Below are 20,028 nucleotides of genomic sequence, written 5' to 3'. Positions count from 1 at the left end.
TGCAAAACGGATAGAGCCATTTTTTAGACCACTTTCTAACGGCAGTTATGTTTTAATAAGTGACCACAGCTGTTGTGGCATGCTGCCAGGAAAAGCCTATCTGACAACTGTAACTTCCAGGGCCATTTGCTGTATGCAAGTATTGTATCCACACAGCAATCCAGATATGGGGGCTGCATTATGGCCTCGGTTGAATATCTCTTCTATTCGAATTGATACTTTTAAGCAGGATGAAGTCTATTCTTTTACAGACAACTGTGCCTTTAACATCATCAAAAGAAATGTATGATCTGCAAGTGGCAAGGACATCGGCAGAGATACATTCCCTTTTATCGACAAATTGCCCCGTCCATTTCGTAGAAATACTAAGCCAAATCTTAAACATGCCTGATACCAGTGGCATCGCATATGTATTTAAGACAATTTTTTCGGGACTGTTAGCACCCTTTGAAACAGTTCTGGGCATCTTCCTGAATTTTGTCCATTCTGTTTTTTGGCGGCCTACCCTTAATCTTGGGACTCGTGGCAGGAATTTTATTTTTGCTCCTTCTGCACCGATATGGCAAGCCAATCCACAGACAAGACTCTGGCAACGATGGAAGAAACGATCCTAGCAATACGATACCGAGACCGTATCACTAAGGTCCTCGGATTGGCCCGGCTAAGAGCTCTGAGTACGACTTGGTTTCTTTCATTCAGACCGATCTGAAAAGATTGCATCATACCTGTGCTTCGATGTCTGCTATGCGGAGAAGAATGCGTGTTGGACGACTGTCTTACACTACAATCAGCAGTACCAATGGATATCAATACTTTGCTAGGTCCTGTAACGACTCATGCATCGTGTTGTCCCCAGTGGCTACCGATTCTGATGACGGCATTCGTTGAGACTTCACCGCTACGAATAGGGGGCGGTGATGTACAAGAGGAAAGCAGCACCGAACAGGTACAGCCTTCTGTGAGCATTGCTGATCCAACCATCGATGATAGGAATCACGCAGAGAACTGCGCAGTTGCAGTATTTTTGAACTTAGCCGAACTTTCACCTGATGTGGTAGACCAATTTTTTGCGGGTCTGTCTGAAATAATGTTCTCTCCAGTCAACGAGAATAACTCTTAATAAAAATAATGAGCACACAGCGTTCCCTGAACTCTGAATTCGGCCTTCAGTTTTTGATAAACAAAGCTACAGAAAATATTTGGAACTATTTTTCCCCTGAAAGTGAAATTATTTTTGCCCATTTTACAAAATAATTACCTTTTTATTTTTGACACATGGTACTCTGCTTAAAGTAGAACTATTCTTAGAGAACAGAGCTTCTATTTTAGGATACTAGAGACAATATTTTACCTCAGCCTCGAGCAGATATACAGCAGTTTGTATAAATATGTGATGAAATGGTCTCGACCTTCTTTTCCTTATTAAGAGCCATTTCATGTGTAATTTTCGCAATTCATTCAGCTGATATATATATGCATTTATCTGAATGATGACACTGCTTGAAAAGCGTACAGTACCAACACTAATTTTCGTGTATTTACCTTATACCATTTCAAATGCGAAATATGTATTTTGGGGTGGGTCGGAAAACACACATGCATCGTTGAATGTTTACTATTGCTTAGTTGTTTAGTAATGATGGACATCAATCCGTGGAGTGGGTGTCGTGTTTATATTAGGACCCTAATTCATTATTCCCGATTTATGCCCTTGTGAGGTTATAATCAATAATATCCTGATAAAGGCGTAAGAATCAGATCCATATTCAGTAATAGCCCATGCAGTCCAAAGCACAGCACAGCTAAACCCATTGACTCCTAGAAAGCACAACGCGTTCCTTAAACAAACCAAGCCTCCAGCAGCCCGGGAAATCCCCCCTGCTTTTGTTTTGATTTGAACAAGAACTCCTGAAGTCCAAAAAGAACTGTTAGTTCTTAGTGACGTCTTATGTCCAACCTTACGTCAAACCCGGCACCTTCCAGGTATAAAATACCAACAGTTGCCTTAGCAAGCACACAGTGGTTTGGAGCAGAGCGGCCATCTACTTGCCCAAGAGCCCAGCTGACGCGAGAAGCCCACGGAAGCCGCCCCTCCCTTTTGACGCACTGTGAGAGATACTGTCTTTTTCTCCAGCCGAGAAAATCCAGCTCCGGTGTTTCCAGCCTACCCTTGCAGGTTGCTGGAATATAGAGTCCTGAGGAAGGAGATACCAGACCTCCCACATTCTATTACCAAGGTACGGAGCTGACTAAACCCTTAACCCCTTCCATGCTAATGACAAGGTCAGCTCGTCATGGGTGTTACCTGCGCTGTGCTTATGACGAGCTGACCTTGTCATGAACAATGGGAAATAAGGATCTGCAGCACAGGAGGGGAAAACCCCCTAGCAGCCAAGGTGTTAAGAGAATTCTTGATGCAGATTCTTGGCAAAACTATCTTAACCAACTTAACTTGACCTGCTACTTACTCATCCCCTCCCACGTATTAGGCTTAGGTCAGGTACAGCGGGGTAGGCTTAGTTAGAAGCACCGGTTGAGTACGTTAGTCAATGTATTTGTGTATATATATATTTTTATCAATTTTTAAGTATCATATGGCTAAGAAACCATATCAATGCTTTTACAGTATTATTTAATAATACTACTTTTACTGTACGCACTTTACTTTACTTTAAGTGTTGCAATTGTGGCAATTCATTTCTCTTGCATGAGGAAGAAGACTGCTCAATAAATAACACCTTATATTGAAAACTCCTGTCTCTCTATTTCTCTGCATTCTGGTGAAACTAAGTATGCACTGCTGACTGAGTGAAATAGCTGTCTATTGTTTTCACACGACTCTAGAGATACACTCTTATTCAGAGGGAGCCAAGTTGTCATGTTTATGCGGTTGTCGGAAACTGAATCCCTTCTTGTCTGAGCCAGGGAAGTTCATCCCTCCCTATTCATTCGAGAAAGTTTCCTGTGAACTCTGAGCTAGCTGGCGCAAACCTAGTTAAGTTTAACATAGTCAGTAGAGACCTAGATGACCTCAGTCCTACGTCTAAACTGCTGTTTATGTTATTCCAATGCGCAGAGCCTATTGGGAAAATAGGAACTACACTACACATCGATGGAGGAGAGTATACGGACATTAGGTTGAGGGGGAGCCTGCCAAGGAGCCACAAATTGCTACGAAAGTGCCTTGGGGGTCGTGAGCCACCTGGGAAAGAACAAAGGTTAGAGCGCGTTTCATAATTATTTACTCCTTTATAGTATATTTCTTTCTACTGTTCTGTCTCCTGGTGTACTCTTATCTAGATCCTCTCTTCACCCCAATCTACAGGTCGTCCATTTGACCTTCATCATGTTCTAAACAATGCTTCAAGTAACATAATTTGCTCAATCATTTTTGGAGATCACTGTGAGTATGATGACAAGAAGTTTCAGAGTCTCCTGAATCTGCTCGAAGAAATTATGAAGGCACAAACTGGATTCCTTCCTGAGGTACTGTGATATGGGAAGTGTGATTATTAAAATATATTGCGTGCATTGAGTCTGAATACTTTATCTTCTCAAATATAGACGTGTTATGTTAGCAGTTATTCATCATCTATTATTTTTTGTTTTGAAAATGCAGCTTTGTTCACTGAAGGATGCAAGTCTGAAATCTGAGGTTGAGAGAACCTCTAAATGATGAGGTTGTAAGTTTATATCAAGGTGCAAAAGACAATTGAAGCAGTGATATATTGGTGCTTTTCTAGGGGTGATTTAGAGGTCCGACGTTTAGGTGGAATTTGTGATGAAAGCTGTAAATAGATGTCCCAGAGACTGGATGTGTGTTGTCAAAGAATTTCCCCAAAAAACATTTATTTGTGGAACTGCGCTTTGCTGAGAGTGAGCTCCAAAGGCATGGAATGGGCGTTTGGACAAAATATCGATTCAAAAATATCATGTGGACAAAATATTGTGTCAAGAATATTGAGGAAAAAAATATTGGGATGGTAAGTGTATATGTGTAAGCAAACATATACTATTCTTAACTCCACATATATGCACCTTGACGATATATGTATCTTCTTCAAGTTATGGAGATATGGAGTTAAGAGTAGTAAATCTATTCTTACCTATTTGCACTTACCTTCTCACTATTTTGGTCCTCTATATTTTTGACACAATATTCTGTCCATACAATATTTTGTCCTTGATACTCTATCAGATAACCCCTGGAGTGACTACATTAAAAGATCAATCACCATTAGCCGATTTACTTTTTAAAGTTATCATTCTTATGAAGGTGTCCGCCATGGTGGTGCAGTTTTTGTTTGATAGATTTCTCTTTCAGATAATTTCCACAACTATCTCTATTGACAGGTACCTAAACTTTACTGGGGTAATGTGTACGCATCTCTGTAGTCAATTATTCCCCTGATGATCTGTGTTACCAGGATCTTAGAAAGGCTAACTATATTGCTATTGCATTTCGGACAATTTGGAATATGTTTACAAAATATTTACATATATTCCATAAATAATTTATTTTAATATTAAGGATAGGAAAGATTAAGGGCTTATTTGGCCATATTGAAGTGGCAAGAGGAAGCAGATTCAGTTTGCTCAGAAGGTTTAAAACTCCTTAGCACAAGCCTGCAGTTTTCTGTGTTTGTTGAAGGACAGTAACGAGATAGAGGGAAAAGGTACCTAGCCTGAACACAGAAATCTGGGTAACATGGAAATTGAAGGTGGTAAAGTCCCAGGTTTCAAATCATGTCTCCCTAATGCGAAAACATATTTACTAATAGGCTGCCTTGATGCAGGCTGAGCCGGAGTTAAGGAAGAGATGTTGACCATTTTGAAGTGGTTACATTGCTTCTGTCACACCTACACGATGTCCTTCCCCATTTCTTGTTTGTATTGAAATTTTATGGCATGGGTACCCTCCCCCACCCCCCAGGACTAGGCTAAAATCCCCCCTCACATTCTCCCTAGGTGCCTGCTTCTTCTCTCTACCTCGTGCTTATATCCCTCCTATGTACCTCTCCTCCTCTGCCCATTCTCCCATTCTCTGGGTTCACCTACTGTGTTAGTCCTCCTTTGCAGTATATCCTTTCCTTTGTCTCAAGTCTTCTTTTCTGTATTCCTTCCCTCACACTCCCTGAACTCTTCTGGCATCGGCTCCATCTCTCAATAATACTATGGCTGATCAGAATAGTTCAGCCTGTCCATTCGAAATGTAAAAGACTCTCCCAGAAGTAAAACTGATCCATCAACAGTTTACTGTGGTTGACTTGAAGCTGCTATGTAACCCTTGCACCAGTGCACGGATCCTTCATTGCAGATGTTCAGATGGTAATTAGAAGTTGAATATGTTTCCTTTTAATTGTTGGTTGAGATTTGTGTTCTAATTGTATGCAACTGTGTTTGTTAGGTCTTATAACTGAGCGCATACCCTAAGGCCTGAAAGGTCTGTCTCAGGATTCAAAAGTGGTTTCCACTTAATTGTCCGGCAAATGACCTTAGCAAGACAAGTGTAATTTACTCGAATTAGATCATGATACCCTTTGGACCTTTGTTTTGTTTCACTTACAATATACCTTATTTGTAGTGAGTGTTTGTGGGAGACGCTTTTGTATTGTTGTGTGCTCTGTTCTGTTGTGTGCTGCGACAAAGAGTGTGCCAGGTCGCAGTTGGGCCTAACGGGTAGCGCAGAGGCTGGCAGCGCAGGAACTCAGGCTCACACCGTGGTCACATTCGGAAGTGACGTGCACGAGCGCCCGCCCTTCTTTTATTTCACCCCGCAGGCCACGCCTGGCCTGCGGATGTAGGGATGCGTGTGTGCGTGCGGCAACTAGACCGTTGCCTGCATTACATCCCTATCCAACTATATATATTTTTTTTCAAAGGGCGAAAAACAGTCCTGACTTGTAATACAGTTCGAACACAAATGCCTGGGTACTTGCGTGTCCCTTGATGACAGCTTCAGGGTCTCAGCAGGCAGGCATAGTCTATCAACTTCTGACTCGGTGGTGGGTTGGGCCGCAGGTTATATCTCCGGGCATTGGCCCTGCCACCTTCAGCACCTCGAGGAGTGCCTCTGACCGTGTCCGGCGGTGTTTGGGGCACCGACGCGGATGCAGGTCCTTCCACCTGGCTCTCTGGGGGTATATTACCTTCTTCCCTGGGAGTCGCCGCCGCGGTGGATCGTTGTCAGATTCCGCGGCCTCCGGGTGTTGTCTGGATTCTGGTGGTAGGGCCTTGAACCATGAGGCATTTTGTGATACTTCCTCTTCCCTCTTTTGGGCGGTGACCATAGTACCTTTCGTAGACGTTACTGTCCAGGTGCCCGGCTCATATCGAGTCTGGAACTTTCCCCCAGGGAATCTGTCCCGTATGATCACCCGGGTCCCTTGGCTCAAGTTTCTTGGAGTCGCTCTCCTGCATCGGCTGGCTCGCTGATTTCCTTGTCGTCTCCGTTCCTGTGCTTCTGCAGGGTCGACCGGGGAGGGTGTCCAGCCTGGGGCAGTAGGGAGGAGGTCCCTTCGTGGTCCTTGGAACATGAGGGTCCATGGGATTCTCTGCTTTGTGCAGTGAGGAGTGCCCCTATACTCTCGTAAGAATTCATGCAGTCATTGCTCGGGTCGGCCTGTTCCACCATGGCTATCCGGAATTCCTTGTTGAGGGTCCGCATGAATCTCTCAACGTCCCCATTTGCCTGGGGCCACTGAGGTGTGATTTGTCGGTGATGAATCCCTCTGGTCCTAAGGAACGTGGCGAATTCAGTCCCTTGGAAAGGTGGTCCATTATCACTCCGTATCTCAGATGGGTATCCGAACATGGAGAATATCCTTTCCAACGCCGGCCCTACATGTGTGAATGCCATGGAAACAACCCTCTCCACCAGCGGGTACTTCGAGTAGGAATCGATGGCCACTAACGTGTGTCCTTCCCCCGGGAAACTTCCAAAATCTATGCTGACCTTGGTCCAGGGAGACGTGCAGGCTTCTTCCGTGATCACCGGTGCGGGTATTTCAGGGTCACTTGTCAGCTGGCAAGCCATGCAGTTCCTCACGTATTCCTCCACCATGTTCTCCAGCTCCGGGAACCATACTTTTTCCCTCATGCGCGCCTTCATCTTTGTCGTGCCCTGGTGACCCCCATGGGCGAGTTGTACTGCCCGGTGTCTCAGGGTCTGGGGGATTACCAACCGTGACCCTCTTAGTAACACTCCATCTTCCGTGGCACTTAGCTCATGTCGGACTCTCCAGATTTTCGTGAGTGACTCTTTGTCTTCTGCGGACCAGGAATTGGGTGGACGTAAGTAGTCGGCCCACGAGCCTTCTTGAACCACCTGAAGAGACCTCAGGTAGATGTTGTCGGCGGCAGCTGCTTCCTTAATGTCTTCTATTGTCATGCTTTGCGAGCATGAGGTGAGTGCCACCCACTGGGCATACTCCTCACAGTCGTCGTCCATTGATTCTGGCTCTTGCAGAGAGGGATGACGCGACAGGTAATCTGCGGGATTCTTGGCCCCCAGGCGATATACTACTTCCATCTCGTATGATTGTAGTTGGATCACCCATCGTTCAATGCGAGGTGGCGGGTGTGGGGCAGTCCCCTTGAAGAGGGACACCAACGGTTGGTGGTCGGTGACCATGACAAAGGAGTGTCCTTGTAGATATAAGTGAAAATGGCCACAAGCCCACTTAATGGCGAGAGCCTCCCTCTCGATCTGGGCGTACCTGGTTTCAGTCGGAGTTAGGGCTTTGCTGGCAAACGCTAATGCCGTCCACTGGCCGGGTTCGTGCTCTTGGGTCAGGACCGCACCGAGGCCCACCGGGCTGGCATCAACGATCACCTCCGTGCGTTTTGTGGGGTCAAAGTATGAAAGAGTGGCCTTTTCCAGGAGAGCGTCCTTGATACTCTGGAACGCTTCGTCTTCTTTCGGGCCCCACTGCCATGCGGCATCCGTCTTCGTCAGCGCTCGTAGCGGCTCGCTCCGAGTAGCTAGGCACGGTATGAACCGGCCACAGTAGGTGGCCATTCCGAGGAAACTCCTTACTTCCGTCGGGGACTTCGGTGCTAGGGCATCCTTAATGGCCTTGGACTTCCTCGGGTCTATTTAGATGCCTTCCTGGTTAAAGACGTATCCGAAGAATTCTATTGAGGGCTGAAAGAACTGGCACTTTTATTTGTGGAGTGTCGCTCCATGGGTGCTCAGTCTCTTTAGGACATCCCGCAGCTGTTTGTGATGTTCTGATGCGGTGGCAGAGTGTATCAGAATGTCATCGCTGACATTTATTACCCCCGGCAGTCCGGACAGGAGTTCCCTGATGGTGTTCTGAAACACCTCCGCCGCCGATGAGATGCCAAAGTTTAAACGCTTATAGCGTCGGAGGCCAAGATGGGTGCTAAAGGTGGTAATAAAGCGGCTTTCCTCCGCTAAAGGTAGCTGATGGTATCCAGCGTTTAAGTCTATTTTCGAAAACCACTTCGACCCGTTTACGTCAGCCACAATGTCATCCATTGGGGGTCAGATGTCTCTCCCTCCGGATCGCATCATTAGGTAGCCGCATGTCGATGCATAGGCGGATTTCGCCGGGTTGCTTAGGCTTCTCCACAATAACCATTGGTGATACCCACGGGGTGGGCCCCGTGACCTTTTCTATGACGCCCAGGTTCTCCAGTTTCTCGAGTTTCTTTTCCACCAGGGGGCGTAGGTGAAATGGTATCCGGCGGTGGCGCAGGGCGGGAGTGACGGATTTGTCAATATGTAGTTTGATCGGTTCACACTTTATGCAGCCCAGGCCTCGGAATAGTTCGGGGAATCGTCCCAATAGTTCATCTACTTGATGTGCTCTGATGCGGTTGGCAAATGCTATTAGTTTCAAGTCTTCAGCGGTGTGACTACTTAACAGAGTGTCGGCCTCTCGGTTGATGATGTGGACTGTCGCCATCACTTCGGACTCATCAGCCTGAATGGGTATTGTGATTTTTCCTTTGAGGGGTAGCGGTGTGTCCGCTCCGTAGGTGAAGATCCTTGTCTTGGACGGCACCACCAGGGGCCGCGGGCGTAGTTTATTGAACTGCTGCAGGCCAATTACGTTGACGGTGGCGCCAGTGTCAATGATGGCCTTGACTTCGTTTCCCGCCATCTGCACAACGCACGTTGGTTGCGGTCGCCGCCGTCGCTTGAGTTCTCGTGCGAATGAGACGATGTAGGCCTCTTCATCCTCTGACTCCGAGTCATCATACACCGTGGGTAGGTGTTGTTCTGCTTTCGCTGGCGGTGGGTCGGCCAACGACAATTGACGGACAGCTTTGGTAGGCGTCCGTGATTTCTTGAAAGTCTTTGATGTGTTCCTTCTGCGGCACACTGATGCGAAATGGTTTGGGATTCCGCAATTTGCACACGTTTTTTCTTGGGCTGGGCAGTCCTTGGCTGCGTGAGGCTCGTGTCCGCAATACCCGCATCGCGCTCGTGGCGGGTCTCTCCGATGATCTGGGTCCCTCCGATACTCTTTCTGCGGTGGTCCCCGCGATTGAGGCCGTGCCTCATCTGCCCTTTCAATCTTGATGGTTTCTGTCTTGATCGGGGGTTTGCGTAACGCTTGTTCCATGGCGGTGGCTCTGATGTTTGACAGTTCATGAGATCTGGCCAGAATTAGGATATCTTCCAGGGAGATTCCTGGTTTGCGTAGAATTGACCCTCTCAGTGCCTTGTCTCGACATCCTTGAATGATCTGTCTCCTTATGGCCGTTGGTTGGTCTTCGTCGGTGGAACTGGCTAGCTCCCTGACGCAGGCATGGAACTGGTCCATCGTCTCCCCTTCCCTCTGGCGTGCTTGTCCCAGTTTGAACACTTCGAAGTCTACATTCAGTTGGGGGTCAAAATGGCCGTTGAGGGCAGCAACCGCCACGTCGTAATTGTCCGCCGCCCCCGTATTAGGCAGGTGTTTGAACAGTCTGAATATCTCATCCCCTGCATAGTGTAGCAAGAGTGACCTTCTTACTGCTTTGTCAATCAATCAATCAATCAAAGCATTTATATAGCGCACTACTCACCCAGAGGGTCTCAAGGCGCTAGGGGAGGGGGATCCGCTACAGCTCGAACAGCCAGGTCTTGAGTTGCTTCCTGAAGGCGAGGTGGTCCTGGGTCAGGCGGAGGTGGGTCGGGAAGGAGTTCCATGTCTTGGCAGCGAGGTAGGAGAAGGACCGTCCCCCTGTGGAGGCTCTTCGGATGCGGGGGACGGTGGCGAGGGCGTGGCCAGTCAATCAAAGCTGGCGTTTGGGAGCGTAGAAGTTGAGGCGGCCGTTGAGGTATCCTGGGCCTTGGTTGTGTAGGGCTTTGTGTGCGTGGGTGAGGAGTCGGAAGGTGATTCTCTTGGTGATCGGGAGCCAGTGCAGGTCTCTCAGGTGTCCGGAGATGTGGCTGCGACGGGGGATGTCCAGGATGAGTCGTGCTGAGGCGTTCTGGATCCGCTGAAGTCTTTTCTGGAGTTTGGCGGTGGTTCCGGCGTAGAGGGAGTTGCCGTAGTCCAGACGGCTGGTGACGAGGGCCTGGGTGACCGTCTTCCTGGTCTCGGTGGGGATCCACCGGAAGATCTTTCGTAGCATGCGCAGGATGTTGAAGCACGACGAGGAGACTGCGTTGACTTGTCTGGTCATGGAGAGGGTGGAGTCCAGGATGAAGCCCAGGTTGCGTGCGTGGTCTGTTGGTTTGGGTGTGCTGCCTAGTGCGGGGGCCACCAGGAGTCGTCCCAGGCGGAAGGTGAGGATCCCAGGATGAGGACTTCCGTCTTGTCCGAGTTCAGTTTCAGGCGGCTGTTCTTCATCCATTTGGCTACCTCTTTCATCCCTTCGTGGAGGTTGGCTCTGGCGGTGGCGGGGTCGTTGGTGAGGGAGAGAATCAGCTGGGTGTCGTCGGCGTAGGAGATGATGTTGAGGTTGTGCTGGCGTGCGATGTCTGCGAGGGGGCTCATGTACACGTTGAAGAGGGTTGGACTGAGCGAGGAGCCTTGAGGAATGCCGCAGATGACTTCGGTGGCTTCAGATCTGAACGGGGGGAGGCGGACTCTCTGTGTCCTTCCGGCGAGGAAGGAGATGATCCATTCCAGTGCCTTCTCCTGGATTCCGACGTTGCTGAGTCGCTGCACTAGTGTACGGTGGCAGACAGTGTTGAAGGCTGCGGCGAGTTCTAGGAGGATGAGGGCCGCTGTTTTTCCGTTATCAAGCAGAGCTCGGATGTCATCAGTGGCTGCGATCAGGGCGGTCTCGGTGCTGTGGTTGGCCTGGAAGCCAGACTGCGAGAGGTCGAGGGATCCGTTCGTCTCGAGGAAGGCGGCCAGCTGCTTGTTGACGGTCTTCTCAATGACTTTTGCAGGAAACGGGAGCAGCGAGATGGGGTGGTAGTTCTTGAGGTCGGTGGGGTCGGCTGATGGCTTCTTTAGTAGAGCGCTGAGTTCGGCGTGCTTCCAGCTCTCCGGGAAGGTAGCGGTGTCGAAGGAGGTATTGATGATGTCCCGCAGGTGGGGTGCGATGACAGCGTCGGCCTTGTTGAAGACGTGGTGAGGGCAGGGGTCGGTAGGAGATCCGGAGTGGATGGAGTTCATTGTGCGGACGGTGTCTTCGGTGCTGATCGGGGTCCAGGCGTGGAGGGTGGTGATGGGGGGCAGTGGTTCGGTTGTGGCGTGCGTCGGTTGAGTGCTGAAGCTGTTGTGTATGTCCGCGATCTTGTTGTGGAAGTAGGAGGCGAGGGAGTTGCAGAGGTCTTGCGAAGGGGTGATGTCGTTGTTTCCGGCGTTGGGGTTGGAGAGCTCTTTGACGATGTTGAAGAGTTCCTTGCTGTTGTGTGCGTTGTTGTCCAGTCGTTCCTTGAATGCGGTTTTCTTGGTGGCGTGGATGAGTTGGTGGTGTTTTCGGGTGGCGAGCTTGAGGGCAGTCATGTTGTCCGGTGTTGGGTCTCTGCGCCAGGTTCTCTCGAGGGCTCGGCAGTTCTTCTTGGAGCTCTTGAGTTTGTCGGTGAACCATGGGGCTTTCTTGCTACCGGGTCTGCTAGGCGGGGTCTTCAGAGGGGCGAGGTCGTCTGCGCAGTCGCTGATCCACTTCGTGAGGTTGGTGGCTGCTTGGCTGGGGTTCGTTGCGCTGGTGGGTGGGTTCTTGCTCAGGGCGGTCAAGAGCTGGTCGGCTGTGATGTTGTTCCAGCTTCTGCGTGCAACCTGTTGCTGGTGGTGGTGGATCGTGGTCCTTCTGAAGCTGAAGTGGACGCAGCTGTGGTCCGTCCAGTGGAGTCCGGTGGCATGGCTGAAGGCGATGTCTTTGCTGGATGAGAAGATGGGGTCGAGTGTGTGTCCGGCGTAGTGGGTGGGGGTGGTGACCAGCTGCTTGAGTCCGAGGTTGGCGAGGTTGTCCAGCAGGGTGGTGGTGTTGCGGTCGTTGTTGTTCTCCAGGTGGAAGTTGAGGTCCCCGAGGAGGATGTAGTCAGCGGAGGGGAGGGCGTGCGGGCTGATGAAATTGGCGATGTCTCCGCTGAATTGTGTGCGTGGTCCCGGGGGTCTGTAGATGAGGGTGCCTCTGAGGGTGGTCTTGGGGTTGATGTGGACCTGGAAGTACAGGTGCTCGGCGGGTGCGAGGGTGTCGTCGGTGTTGGTCGTGATGCGGATGGTGTTCCTGTGGATGATGGCGATGCCTCCTCCGGTGTGGTTGATACGGTCCCTTCGGATGATCTTGTAGCCGTCTGGGATGGCGATGGCGATGTCGGGCGCTGAAGAGGCGTTCATCCAGGTTTTCGTGAGGAAGGCGACGTCTGGGGCTGAGGTGTCGAGCAGGTTCCAGAGCTCGACGGCGTGTCTGTGGACGCAGTGGGTGTTGAGCATTAAGTATTTCAGGTGGCTGCTGCTGTTGCTCGTCTTGGTCTTGGTTGGTGCTGGAGTAGTGCAGGTCCGGATGCAGGTGAACTTGCAGGAGTTGCAGCAGAAGGGTCCGTGGGTGCGTCTCGGGGTGGCTCGGTAGCATCCTGGGTTTCGGCCGGCGTTGAGTGCGTTGAGGGTGGCGGCGTCGTACGTCGGCGCTCAGTCGGTGCTCCCGCTGCACACGTCCGCTGCGCGGTCGCTCTGGGGACATCATAAGAAGGGAGCCAGGGAGGCGGGAGCGAGAGCCAATCGGCTGGCGGGGGGGCGGGGCCACGGGCTGGGGCGGCGGGAAAAGCTGGAGCGGGCTTGGCGGCCCTCGGGTGGCTGAGGCTGCGGGAGGCCGGTGTGGGCTTGGCGGCCCTCGGGTGGCTGGGGCTGCGGGAGGCTGGTGTGGACTCGGCGGCCCTCGGGTGGCTGGGGCTGCGGAAGGCCGGTGTGGGCTCGGCGGCCCTCGGGTGCTTGTCTGTCTCTATCGTGACCACGAAATAATTTGACAGTCTTTCAAGCCAAATCTTCCATCTTGGCGCGGCAGTGGACGGGTCCTCCGTTTCACTGAATGGGTGTGGCACCCCAGAAGCAGCATGCTGAAATGGGATATTAACCGTAGCTGTTGGCGCGTCTTCGTCTGCCATGGTGGCAGTGCGCTGGGGTGGCTTTCTCTATTTGTCTTTACCCACGATTGGAGGGTTGTGCGCACCCACTGGTTGTGTTTTACATTTGCTACTTCTGCTTTGTGATGGTTCTGACAGTGGCTCCGTAACTGCGCCGGTACTGCGGCACCACGTGGCAACTGCGCGGCTCACCTCGGCATCGATGAGTGTCTCACTGGCCTCCGTCCGCGTGATGGCGCTGGAATTCTGTTTGGGGTCCTTCTTAGAGCTGCGTAGCTGTATGCACTCCCTCCAGGGCACAGTAGGATGCACCCCTAGCCGTTTTCCACATCTCACGCGCAATGCGTGGGCATCAGTAGGGCGTTTTCCTGCCTCTCACGCGCAATGCGTGAGCATTTGCAGGGCGTCCCGGGATCCGCGGCTCACGCGAGATGCGTGAGATACAGCACCTTGTTGCGTCTCCGGTCAGGTGAAGCACACCGCGGCGCCATGTCCTGCAGGCAGCCACCGGATCTTCTGGGGCTCAGGCATGAGGAGGCAGGGGTGGGCAGGCACAGGAGGGCACCACGCCACAGCAGGCAATGTATCGCGGTAGGTACCGCGTAAGGGAGCAGGCAGCTCTGGCAGAGTCACCAATGCGCAGGCGAGGGTTGGGCCCCCTCCGCTCGTCGCCAATGTTGTGTGCTGCGACAAAGAGTGTGCCAGGCCGCAGTTGGGCCTAACGGGTAGCGCGGAGGCTGGCAGCACGCAGCGCAGGAACTCAGCCTCACACCGTGGTCACATTCGGAAGTGATGTGCACGAGCGCCCGCCCTTCTTTTATTTCACCCCGCAGGCCACGCCTGGCCTGCGGATGTAGGGATGCGTGTGTGCGTGCGGCAACTAGACCGTTGCCTGCATTACACATTAAACAGTTACCATACATTTAACAGTTCACTATCGAAAAGCTGAAACAAACACCTTTCAATACGGCGAGTCATTTACTTTGATGTTTGAGCAACACAATGACAACAGGGGAGGTAAGGGGTGAGGGTGACAAGTGATGGTGCATACCGAAGTCTGTGTAAGGAAGAGACAACTTTATTGTGTTTTTAACAGTTTTTATAATGAGATGAGGTTGGGTTTGAGGTCTGACGGATGGTAAGAGTGAGTTCTAGGAGGAGGGTGCTGCCAATAAACAGAAACTGTTCTAGGATATAGATCTCTAGAATTTGGGAAAATTCGCAGGTCATTGTGACTGTGGAGGTTTATTTGGCCTCCTTAGGTAGGCAGCATAGCTGAAAGGTAAGGGGGTATTTGAGTTTATTGCATTGCAAGTAAGACAGCACAGTTTGAAAATGTAATTATTCTAGCTTTCAAATGTAGCCAGTATAGTTCTGGCAGATTCTTCTTGTGTCAATCCCAGCTGCCCTGCGAGAGCACGGGCAGCTGCAACGTTGTGGGCCATTTGTTTTGTAGACTCCCAGTGGGGACCCAGGAGGCAGTTAGTGCCAGTGGTCATTTAGCCTCAGCTGCAGCGCCAGTTAGCAGCAGCTGCAATGAGGGGCATTCATTTTGGTTTGCATGCAAAAGGAGTGAGATACATTCCCCCTGCCCCTGCGCATTGCACACATTTTCTTTAGCTGCAAGTGCCAGCTTAGCGCCCTGACATTCTGGACATAGGGCATTTTGAGCCCAAGTGAAAGGCCAATTTGCCTGGGGTCAGTTTCTAAGGTAATGTATGCACCTGGTCAGTGTACCATGGTGCACTACATTTTATTGCATAATGTGTTTCTGCTTGTGATACCTAATGTCATGCTATGATGTTTTAGGATGATGCCTATTGCGCAATGTGTTTATGCTAATGAGGTTTTGGCCTAATGTGTTTTATGCCTACTGTGATGCAGACATAATGTGTTTAAGTTGCTAGATATAATGCTGCGGTCATTTTTGTGCCAGTAGTTACTGGTTGTGTTTTACATTTGCTACTTCTGCTTTGTGATGGTTCTGACAGTGGCACGATCGGCCCTGGCCTGTATATAGTCGTCTGTCAATATTGCCTAGTGCCAGTTGGCACAATGTATATTGTGTGATTATGATTCTAATGTATTTATGATAACACAAAGGCTATTCTTGATATACCCTTGAGTGGAGTTTCTTTTGCCTCTGGGATAAGCCTGACTGTTCCTGCCAAGCTACGAAGGGGGTGAGCAGGGGCTATCTTCAGCATGTACTCCCTTGCCCTGACTAGAGTGGATGGGTCCAGCCTGGCTTAGGTCCAAGTCATAGCCAACCAGAAATCCCAATTTTAACAGGGCCAAACTACAAACTTGGATTCTCCCAACAGGTTCAATATCCTTGATTCAAGCATTCCATATTTCAAACTTCACAAAAAATGGAGAGACGCATTTCCATGTCAAATGAAGAGGACCTTGTCATTTTAGATTATACCTCGAGATGCCTTCAGAAAAACCTTGACGCACTAACAGCATATTATATGTAAAATCACTTAAGGATCAACTTAGAAAGGACAAACGTGCTAGTTTTTGGTGATAGAGTGTCTAATTTCAGTTGGTTTACAACCACGGGGCTCCGATGAAGTTGCATGCTAGGTAAATTTGCCTTCTACAATCATTCTACAAATTGTGGCTTTGATCTTTTGCAGCAACCGGGACGCCCATGAAGCTGGCACTTGAAGCGCTTTGAGTTTTTTTCTAGGAATCCTGGAGAAGAACTTCACCTTTTAATAAACCACAAATTTGTGGTTTTTGTTGCTTTTTTCACGTAGTCGTGGGCAGGGTACACCTTAGCGTGTGTACACCACCCAGACTACCACCACTGGTCCTGACGAAAACCTTACATTTGCATCATGGTTGAAACATGTAGACCAATATTTTAACTCACTACACGCCTCTTTTGACACCACTAGCCTACCTAATCAGGCCAAGGCGTCCCACTTTGTTGTTTTATCCGTTGCCCAATCACTCTAGAATAAATTCTACGAGTGAGTAGTATTGGACAACTTTTAAATATTCACTTCCAATCTCGTACATATAAAAAACAAAAAACCCGCTCCAGTGTAGTCAGGTGTCGTAGCACACCCGGATGGCACTCGGCTGTCCGGGTGGGACCCCAATGATGAAGCATGTCACCAACTAGGTTGGTGAGTGAGGGGTCTTCTAAAAGGACAAAATCTGTCCCCTGTTGTGTGGCACTGTGTGCACCTCGATATTCTCCTGATAGAGGCTATTCATCAGCTTTAGGCGCTGCTACCTCATGATTGACAATCGTGCTCCATTGTTACTGGATCACCGCACGGCTGCGCTGTGCGCTAATTGAGCTCATGCGATAGTAAACCAACACAGTGTTACACCATCAGTGTCAGTATCAGCCAGCATGCTTTAATATAAAAATTCACAATCCGAGTAGAATGTAATTGCTAGCATCAAGTACTAGGGGTGCAACTAAGGGGGTCATTAGGATTGCGGATTTTCCGCATCCTCTGGGCCGGCGGAAGCCACCGCCGGCCTGGAGGATGCAGAAAAACCGCAGCGGACCTACCAAAGACCCACCGCCACATTAGGATGGCTGGTGGGTCCTGGTTTCCGTCCACAGCTTTTCCGCCGCGGCTGGCTTACAACCGCGGTGGAAAAGCTCTAATATGGGGACGGTGTCTGTCAGATACCGTCTCCCATATTAGGATGGCCTGTTTCAGATGCTTTTCCGTGGCGGGTTTTCCGCCGTGGAAAAGCATGTGTAACTTCACTGCGGGGGCCAGTTGCGGGCCCCCTAGGTGAAGGGGGGCTGGGGGGTGCACATGGGGGGTATCTATGGTACCCCCCTGCATTTGATCGCAGAAAGCGGCAGGCACCTCGCATTTTTAACATTGCCGCGGGTGCAGCATGAAGCCGCACCCGCCGCAATGTTAAAAATAGAGGATGTGACCGCCAGGGTGGCGGTCACATCCTAATTGCACAGGAGGGAACTCTGCATGCCATGCGGAGGTTCCCTCCTGCTCTGGGGTCGCGGACGGACGCAAGTCCGTCCGCGATCCTAATGAGGCCCTAAGTCACTGTGAAGCTGGTATGCAGTCCTGGTGGTCTGTAGATGAGAGTGCAACTTAGGGTGGTGTGAAGTTGGCTGTGACGTAGAGCTTGAATGACAGGTATTCCATAGTTGAGGATGTAATACCGTGGATCTGTTGCAGCTGATGGCGTTCTTGCGGATGGAAATTCTGCCTTTGAGCTTGTGGAGACTGTATCGCCTGGCAATCTTGTTGTGGGGGGGATGGACTGCTGTTGCGATGTCAGGTGCTAATACAGGGTTCAGTTTGGTTTCCGTGAGGAAAAGCCGGTCAGGAGCATTGTCTTACAGCAGGTCCCAGATCACTGTGGAATGCGTGGTGAGTGAGTAGGGAAACATCTTTTACCCCGCATGTGTTACTCCGCATGCCATTACCCCACATTTTTTACACCCCAAAATCTTTTACAACGCAGGGCTTTACACGGCAAACTATTACAACGCATTCCCTAAAGTAATGTCCAGTGGAGTTAGAAAATTAAATTGCATTGTAATAGGGAAGACTTTGTAATGGATTGCTTAATAAAGCCCTGCGCTGTAAAAGATTTTGCGGTGTAAAAACTGGGGGGTAATGGCGCGCGGAGTAAAAGTGTGCTGAGTAAAGTGTCCTATTCGAGTGAGTGGGTGTTGAAGAGCATGCATGTGAGAGAGGAGTGTTGTTTTGGGGGTTTTCAGGACTGTGTGAGAGTGGGGTGAAAACTTGTGGAAATCACAAGAGAATTCTCCCTTCGGGTGGTTTGGTGAAGCAAGGCAGCAGCATATGGAACTGTACCCAGGGTTGAGGCCACAGAGGGTTGCAGCGCAATAGTGGCGGGTAAGTGTAGGACCAGGGTTCCTGTTGCTGGGTGCAGTCCAGGTGCAGACAGGTTTGCCTTTTGCAAACCCGAAGCATGCCCACACTGTGGCACCCATTGAATGGGTCCTAGGAGGGAAGAGAAGTGATGTCACTATGTGTACAGATGGATGATGAGAAATTCAGTGATGGATTATGGGAAATCCAGCAATATCACTTCCTGTGCAGATGGATGAGAGAAATCATCCCACTCAATGAGCGCTGTCTTACAGACTGATCCAAAATGCAACTGACCCTCCAAATGCCAGGCAATTACAATGTAAGAGACAGCTTTTAGAAGCTGACTCTACCATTGATCAACTAGATGTGCTGTGCATCACAAGTATTGTCAAATAAACATAGGGAACACCAGCTTAAACAAAGGTAATCTGCTGTATGTTTGTCATCCATTCCTATGAACACAAATCCAATGCAAGATGGCTTCCATGGCTTGCTATAACACAGCAGACAAAAAGATTCTGTCCTCCAAAACGACCATGTGTTGCATTGAAGGCCTTGCCGCTGGTTTGCCTCCTTCATGCAGTGTTAAGTGCTGGCAAATCGAAAGAGCTTTGCTCTCTCAAAGCAACTCTAATTTAACACAGTACACATGAATCAAAAGTGGCTCCAGAGCTTATGATTTATGATTTCTAGTTATATTCTGGGAAGGTATTGATGACATTGGTCAGTAATAAAATAGCAAGGGCCAGATGTATCAAGATTCCGTTTTGCGAATCCTAAATAGCGATTTTTTGCGAATCGCTATTTAGAATTCGCAAACTGGTATGCATGTACAAATTCGCTATTTTTTAGCGATTCCTTATTATTTTTTATTTGCGAATTCGCAAATTGCGAATTCGCAAATAAAGAATAATTTCCAATGCATTCCTATGGGCTAGGAGGCCCATAGGAATGATAGTGCAATAATTCTCAAATTGCGAATTCGCAATTTGAGAATTATTTCAAGGGTGCAGGGGTGTCTCAAAAACACCCTGCTACACCCCTGAAATCTACATGTGTGTGCATGTGGCACACATACATGCCCTATGGGCATGTATGTGTGTCACATGCCACCCTCACAAATGCCATATAGGGCATTTTTTAAAAGAAATCGCAAATTACCACCAACTACAAGTTGGTGGTAAATTGCGATTTCTAAACACAAATTTGCAATTCTAAAATGTTTCTTACATATCATTTAAGGAATCGCAAAATTTGCGATACCTTAAATGCTATTGCAAAATAAGGAATCGTAAATTATTGCGATTCCTTAAATTGCGATTGTTTCATACATAAGAAAAAATGCAAAAAGGCCGTTTGCGAGTCGCAAAGGCCGAAATTCTGCGAATTTCGGCCTTTGCGAGTCGCAAAAGCCTTGATACATCTGGCCCTAAGTAAATAAACCTTCAATTGAGTACATAGGAGCCTACAATACGACCTCTAGTGTGTTCCTAATCACTCCTCATTTGGAAATTAGTTGCTCTTTACCATGCAGCTAAAGCTTTTGCGTTACATTGAGAAGTGCTACAGAAAACCTTAAAATAGCCATAGAATAGGAAGCAAAGAATTTTGAAAGAAGATGAAAATGGACGAAGAGGTGAGATCACTCTTTACACCCTACAGCAGGGGTGTCCAAATATA

The sequence above is a fragment of the Lissotriton vulgaris genome, chromosome 1_1 (genome assembly GCF_964263255.1).
Source record: "Lissotriton vulgaris chromosome 1_1, aLisVul1.2, whole genome shotgun sequence".
NCBI lineage: Eukaryota > Metazoa > Chordata > Amphibia > Caudata > Salamandridae > Lissotriton > Lissotriton vulgaris.
This window is presented reverse-complemented; position numbering follows the sequence as displayed.